Here is a 7984-nt window from a genome sequence, read left to right on the forward strand (position 1 = left end):
TAATTAGATGAAAACCGAATGAGCTGGAAGATCTACTGCACTCGGGCCTCCAATGATTGTTATTCATAATTGGCTGTTTGAAATGTGCCCCCTTCTTGAGCCTTTTCACTTAAAAAATTCCCCACAGTGCATTAAGACAAGCTCATTGTTAGACTCTTTCCCCCTGTGCGTTTCCCCAGCTCAAGGTTGTGGACTAGAATGAGCCCTGTCAGGCCATAAATCAGGTATAATAGAACATCTTAAAATTGAGAATTAGCAAGCAAGAGCGGGGAGATTGGTTCCTCTCCATCTCAGGCCCATCTCCAAATGCTGGAGGTGGGAAAGAGGTGCTGGTGGAAGATGTAAGAAAAGGTCCATAAACTCGGAGAGTGGAGTTCTTTAGAACTCACTGGCTCTGTAAGTATCTGCATTTAAAGTTTAGTGTCTGGTAAATGCACTGATAGTTGGCGGCGGGAGTGTATTAAGAAGTTGGTATTTGCTGTGCCAGGAATGTTTCAAACACCTTTCAGGCATCTTGCTTTTGGGAACTCCGTCTAGACAGGTTTCCTGCTTGGAAACCCAAGCATATGGCGAGCCCTTGAAGGCTCTGCTTTCTTTCTTCACACAAGGGGGATGTGGATTGTGCCTTTCTCATGGGTTAGTTATGGGGTAAAGCTTTTGGCACAGCGATGGGGCAAATGGGAAGTACTAAATGACCGTCAGCTCTGACCGATTGTCCCTTCCACATCTGCAGGTCCCAAGAAGAAGATAACATTTCTTTTATTTCCCATAGCACCTTGGCCAACGTCATATACTTCTGCCCACCATAAAAATTAAAGGCCATATCAGTGGCTCAGTATTTAGATTCTCAGAGATTTGGGTGGGAGTTGACATTCAACTAGTAAATATTTAAAATCTTCAATTGTTTTAAAAATATCACATTGTGCCAGGCACAGTGGCTCACACCTGTAATCCCAGCGGCTCGGGAGGCTGAGACAGGAGGATCATGAGTTCAAAGCCAGCAACAGCAAGGTGCTGAGCAACTCAGTGAGACCCTGTCTCTAAAGAAAAGCCAAAATAGGACTGGGGATGTGGCTCAGTGGTCGAGTGCCCCAGAGTTCAATCCCTGGTACCCTCCAAATAAATAAATAAATAAATAAGCACTTTGTTTTTCTGATTACGAAGCAATAACAACTGCTCCTTGTTGAGAATGGTGGTCAGAAGGGCAGGTACATGGAAGCTAGACTACGGGTTGTAGGGCAGGCCTAAGAGGGCTATAGTTAGGCTCCCTTTCTGAGGCTTCTGGCAGGCTATGTTTTTAGTATGTGGTCAAGGTCATGAACGCTCAGATTCAGCATATGGACTCAAAGTCATAAACATCTGCTCATGCACCTATCCCTTATGTAACCTGTTGGCACTCTGCCTTCTTGGTCTGGCCTGCATATAAAAAGACCTATGACAAGACTCAGCGGGGAGGGGCTGCTGCCACATCTGAATAAAGCATGTCTACTATCCTAACTGTGCCTCTTTTTCCACCTGCCAAGATCCCAAATCTGTTTCCCAGGGTCTAAGCCCCTGTAGGACCCTGGTGCATGGTTCTGCTCCCCACCAATGGAATCAAAGGACTGTATGGAGATTCCATGAGTTAGTATGTATGCAACATTTGGAATGGGGTCTAGGACATAATATGAGCTCAATAAATACTGACTAGTATTAAAATATAGCCCCCCAAAATAACAGACCACTCATTCTAATGGCCCTCAGATAATTGGCATATGTGTGTGTGTATGTGTATACGTATATATATGTATGTATATATACATATATATAAAATTTCTTTTATAGCACCATATATATATATATATATATATATATATATATATATACACATACAGACTATTTATTTAGTTCTTAATGCCATTGCATACTGTGCTCAGTGATTTGCACATATTATCTCATTTAATTAACATAGTAGTCCTATAAGGTAGGTGATACTATTATCCTTTTGTTTGTTTGAGATGAGTAACCGAATCAGTAAGGTTAGGTAATTTTTCTAAGGTAATATAAGTGAAGGAGCTAAGATTCAAATGCAGGTCTCTGATTCCAGAGTTTCTGCACTACTTTAGAAGCCTGACACTGAATTCAGACAAGGCAGCTTGTGTGAAAAAGACAGAAGCGTGATCTAAATTGACTCCATGCTATGACTGCAGCTCTGATAATCAGGCCCCATATTCTATCTTGCCACAGTAATTTGGACATTAAAACAAAGCTGGCACAGGAGGAGAAACCCTGTCATCTCCAGCACAATGCCACATGTTAAACAGACACTCAGGAAACTTGGATGGGTTCTTCTAAGAAATCTCTATTGAGCGCTTACATGTTCAGGTCTGATTCTTTGTGTCTTATTATGCTGCGTTTATGTGGCCCTAGAATCTCAGGCTACATATTTCCCTTTAATATCTAGCCCCTTTAGTCACTACTACTGTTTAAAACTACTGTGATGTGTTCTTGTGTCTCAAGTGCAATTTCCAGTCAAGTCAAGCAGATAAATAATGTCAATGAAAATATCTTTTGCAGATGTTGGCAGTACTTATCCATCCAGAAATGAGGAGATAAAGGATGAATAAATGTTTAATTCTATTTTGCATGTTAATGTAACCATGGAGCATTCTTGGTCACCAAGCAAATTAATTGTCACAAAATGAGAGTCAGTGACACACTGTCTGTGCTGAACCGTTGTCCGTTGAATCAGCTGCCCTGGGCATGGTATTGTAGGAGAAGCAGGCTTCCTCGGCCAAATCCATGACCAACTGTGTTGCATTAGCATATTGGAAGGGTCCTTGGAAAAGCCAGGGCATTGTTTCCTAGCTTCCTGTTGGTTCTTGGCACGGTGTGGAGTTGGTTATGTAGTGAAGTTTCCCTTCCCTTGTGAGGGGAGGTGCAGGGCAAGAGTTAGAGGCTCTGACGTGGAGGCTAGTTTCCTCAGCCCCCAGCTTTGTGACTTTTACAAGTCACAGCCTCTCTGAGCTTTACTTGGTTCATCTGCAAAATGGAATTGTGACTAATAATTATACATATTTTAAATTAAGATAAAATACACATAAACTAAAATGAAAACTCCTGACTATTTCTTTTTTTTTTCCCACACCAACCTGCTTTCACTTTATTCTCCTGTTTATACATTCTCCTGCTTCCAGATTTGAAAGCAGAACATGATGTGAGCGCAGCAGTCCAGCTCAGAGTTGTGCACCATATTTTCTCTGTTTTACTTTCTCCCCCAGCCTCACCACTGGTTAGGCCCCTTGCCTGTGTACTGGGGTAAAAGAGCAGAGAGAAGACTGAGATAAGGATCCTCATCCCTGGTACCCAACTATCAAGGGCAGCCCTGGATAGAAAGGATGAACTTCCAATGAGGGATAAGAGCTTCTTTCCAAGGCACATGGAGCCATCTCAATGTGGCCACTGGTTAGTTCAGATTTGAGTGGTGTGCTGGCCTGGAGCTGGGGGTTGCATTGCCTCCAATTGACTGAGGAGGAGAGGAATGTGAGGGCGTTGCTGCAGGTCCACAGTCATCATGGAGGCCAGCAGCTGTCGAAGTGCTGAAGAATGCCTGGGGCTTTGTGGGATGCTGAGTTGGTTCTGCACAGCAAGGGCCACACTGTCATCTTTCTGAAACACCATGTCATAAGGGCCTTCCCATCATGGCATAAAGCACACAACCTAGGGACCAGACATCAGTCCGTTCATTGATGACACAGTGACTCTGCACAGAGAAGAGCTCCGGGGCCCGGCAGGAGATGGTGCACAGCTGGGCTGCCCAGTCCTGCAGGGTCAGAGCCTGGCGGGAACCCTCCACTTGGTTACATGCTTGATTCATGGAACCCAAGTCCATTAAAACTGGCTGTCCCTCATCTCCAAGCAAGATATTGGTGGGCTTCAGGTCCCTGTGGGCATAACCTTTGGTATGAATGGCCTCAAGGCCATTCGGCTGCAGATACCCAACAGCAGCCGAAGGATTTGATCCTCAGTCAGGAAGTTGCCTTTATCTTTCAGCCTTTCTATCTCATTCCACAGCGTACCTCTCTTGAAGAAAGGTAGCAGCAGCCAGGCCTCATGCTTAGCACCCAGCTCTCTCAGACAGTAAGCCACCAGGCAAAGAATGTTGGGGTGGTGGAAGAGGCGATGCATGTCTGCTTCCCGCTGAGCCTCCTCCCAGTCCTGCTGCTGGTGACACAGGATTCGCTTCAGGGTGTAGAAGTGTCCGTCATGTAACCCCTCCACTAGGTCCACATAGCTGAACCCACCCTCCCCCAGTTTCTGGATGAAGAGGTAACGCTTATTGTCAATGATGACAGTTCCACTAGAACAGACACACAGGGCGTGTCCCATAATGTCTCAGTCATCCTTCTCAAGGACAGACTTTGGCTGCCAAAAGGTTCGTCCAGAGTGAATGGGCTCTTCTAGGTGATGGCCTGGGGGCCCAGTGGATCATGCTGGAAAGAAATCCACCGCAGGTCTCGGTCCGGCATAATCCAGATGGCCCTGAAGTACAATTGCGGACAGCTCAGGCCCAGGTCTCGGAACTTAGATTCCCGTCTAAAGAAAACAGACCCTGGCGACAGCAGCTCCAGAAGGCTGAGTCAGGTGCCCTAAAGCCTCTGGCCACGCAGCGACTACCAGGTCGCTTCCTCCAACCCCCGGCCCACCTTTGGATGGATCCGGCTCCCAAGCTCTTGGGGCCGCAAAGGCAAGGCACAGGGTAGCTCCCCAGGAAGTGAGAGGCTCGGGCCCACCTCTGGCAGAGCCCACCCTGGGCTGCGGAGCCCAGGGTCTGCCAGCCGAGACTCCCCCACTCCTGACTATTTCTAAGGGCACAAGTTCAGGAGACTAATAATTATATCTAAATATAATTGTAATAGTACCAATATCACCATCACTTGCCTAGAAGAGTCATCATGATGATTAAATAAGGAAAAAGGATGGGAAAATGCCTAGTAAAAATAAAGTCTCTTGCAGATACCAATTGTTAGGGTAGGCATGACCTCATCCCCTCCCTTGACTCAGTTTCCCCACTGGGGACTTAGACTTTATATACCTCACTCCTAGCACTTTGTGAAATGTGAATTCTTACCTGGCAGACGTTTCCGTCTCAGTAGGGAGACAAGCCTTATGCAAGAAGACTAAGTTTTCTCTAGCGACACAAGCTTCATTATGCACATGGAGGTTTTATTACTTTATCACCCGGGGGAGGGAGTCACAGGTAAAATCAGTGTGGCTTTTTGTGATTCCCCATATTTCTCTCCATCTATCTCTATCTTTATCTCTTTCTCTATCTCTATCTACACCTATATCTATATCATATCTTTCTAAATCTATATCATCTATATCTGTATCCATATTCATTTATTTAAAAAGTATTTATCCATTACCTCCAAAGTGCTAGGCACTATTTGAGGTCCTAGGGATACAGCAGTGAATGAGAGAGCAGAATCCCCTATGGGGCTTACATTTCAGTGCAGAAGGCAGACAACAAGTCAGTAGATATAAGTTATCAAGTAGGAAGTGGCAGATACTATAAAGAAAAATGGCACAATGTAAGGACATGGAGAGTGAGAGGTGTTGAGAGCCACAGCCGAGTCGGGATGGCTCCTGGCATTTGCCAGAAGGAGTGGTTGAGAGGTGAGCCATTAAGATGATGATAATTAAGTTAAGCTGTGTATAATTGCTGTGACTGGATGATGCTGGATTGAAACAGGCTGTGTATTCAGTTGTATATAGACCCCTGTTGTCCGACAATAGGGTGGCTCCTGCTGCCTTGGGTGCCCGCTACTTTTGAGTTCCCGTTGAGTTCTCGTGGAGCCCGGTGGAGGGCGGGGAGAGTTCCCGAGGAGTGCGTGTGGAGTGCCAGTGAGAGTTTGGGCAATAAAGTAGTTCCTGTTTGAACCTACAAGTGCCTCCTGGCGGCTCCGTTATTTTGTGCCCAGCCAGACTGCGGCATTTGGTGGCCCTTACGGGAATGAACCCGTGACCTTGGCATTATCATACTCCTGAATGAAGTAAGGAGATCAGCATGTGCAAGTCTTCGGGGTGGGGGTGGGGGAGCAAATCAAATCCAACAGCACATTAAAAAGATTATTCACCATGACCAAGTGGGATTCATTCCAGGGATGCAAGGATGGTTCAATATAGGCAAATCAATAAACATGCCACATCACATGAACAGAATGAAGGACGAAAGCACCTGATCATCCCAATGGATGTAGAAAAGACATCTGATACAATTCAATGTCCCTTCATGATAAAAACTCTCAAATTGGGAATAGAAGGAACATACCTCAATGTAATAAAAGTCATACATCACAAGATAGAATCGTACTGAGTGGAAAAGCTGAAGGATTTTTCTCTAAGATCTGAAATAACACATGGATGCCCACTTTCACCACTTTTAATCAACAAAATACTGAAAATCCTTGTGAGAGCAATCAGGCAAGAAAGAAATGAAAGACATCCAAATTGGAAAGCAGGAAGTCACATTATCACTGTCTGTGGATGACATGGTTTCACATACACAACCAAAGATTCCACCTAAAACTGTTAGAAATAATAAACTTGGCAAAGTTGAAGGATACAACACACAAAAAGAATAAACAGGATTGTTATAAATGGCTAGAAAATGATGTGAAGTAGAAATCAAGAAAGCAATCCTGTTTACAATAGCTAAAAAATTTAAAATACCTAGGAATAAATGTAACCAGAGACTTTAACCAAAAAGAGTTCTACAATGAAAACTATAAAACATCAATGAGTGAAATTAAAGTGGGCATACCAAAAATGGAATGACATCCCATGTTCATGGATTGGAAGAATCAATATAGGCAAAATGCCTATGCTACACAAAGTGCCATATAGATTCAGTACAATCTCTATCAATCAAAATACCGGTGACATTATTCACACTACTAGAGAAAACAACCTTAAAATTTATATGGAAACACACACACAGAGAGACACCCACCCCCAATCAAACCCAAATAGCTAAAGCAATCTTAAACAAAAAGGACAAACAGGAGACATTACACTACCTGACTTCAAAATACATTACAAACCTACAATAAAAGCTTTAATAATCAGTGCTGGGAAAATTGGATATCCACGTTCAGAAGAATGAAACTAGACCCCTACCTCTCACATATCCAAAAAACCCCAAAAAACAAAAAAACCCAAACCACTCAAAATGGAGTCAAGACCTAAATGTAAGACCCCAAGCTGTAAAACTACTAGAAGAAAATAGGGGAAATTCTTCAGGGCATTGGAAAGGACAAAGTTTTTTTTGGATAAGATTCCTAAAGCATGGGAAATAAAAGCAAATGAAATTATATCAAACTAAAAATGGAAAATAACCAACAAAGAAAATAAAATCAACAGAGTGAAGAAACAACCTGCAGAATGGGAGAAAATATTTTCAAACTACACAACTGACAAGAGGTTAATTAACCTGGATATATATAAAGGATTCAAACAACCCAATAACAAAAAGAAAAGCTAAACCAAGTCACCGAATGTTGGGCCCATGAGTTGGAAAGTAGTCTATGCTGCCTATGTGAGGGGCTCTCAGGGCTCAGCACACTGAATCCGGATATTTGTGGTTGGAACACTGACCAGGCTCGGCCCCATCACCATGGTAACCTGGCCACTTTCAGGTGCACAGCGTGTTCCTTCCCTTCTGCTTTTTTACCACTGATTTATTTATTAGCCCCTTGGTTGCTGCTCATAAATGTGTTGCTAGCTGTGCATAAAGGCTTGCCTATGAATAATAAAGTGGATCGAGTTCCCTGAAACTGCTCTGGGTGGTCCTCTGGGGCCTGGGCTCCCTCTATTTTCTTTCTGTGTATATCCTAGAGACAGCCCTGGGCCATGGGGTCAAGATGACACACAACACCTACCATTGTGTTCTGTGTTCCAACCAGCAGGAAGGGGAGAGGAACCGGAGGGCAGGCTGGTTAGT

At 44.0% G+C, this 7984-nt stretch overlaps 1 pseudogene; it reads right to left on the reverse strand.

Moving 5' to 3' along the window:
• Positions 1-3429: 3429 nt before the first annotated feature.
• Positions 3430-4457, reverse strand: LOC113182421 (serine/threonine-protein kinase 16 pseudogene; annotated as a pseudogene).
• Between the last annotated feature and the right edge of the window lie 3527 nt (positions 4458-7984).

Source organism: Urocitellus parryii, chromosome 1, assembly GCF_045843805.1.
Source record: "Urocitellus parryii isolate mUroPar1 chromosome 1, mUroPar1.hap1, whole genome shotgun sequence".
NCBI classification, from domain to species: Eukaryota; Metazoa; Chordata; class Mammalia; order Rodentia; family Sciuridae; genus Urocitellus; species Urocitellus parryii.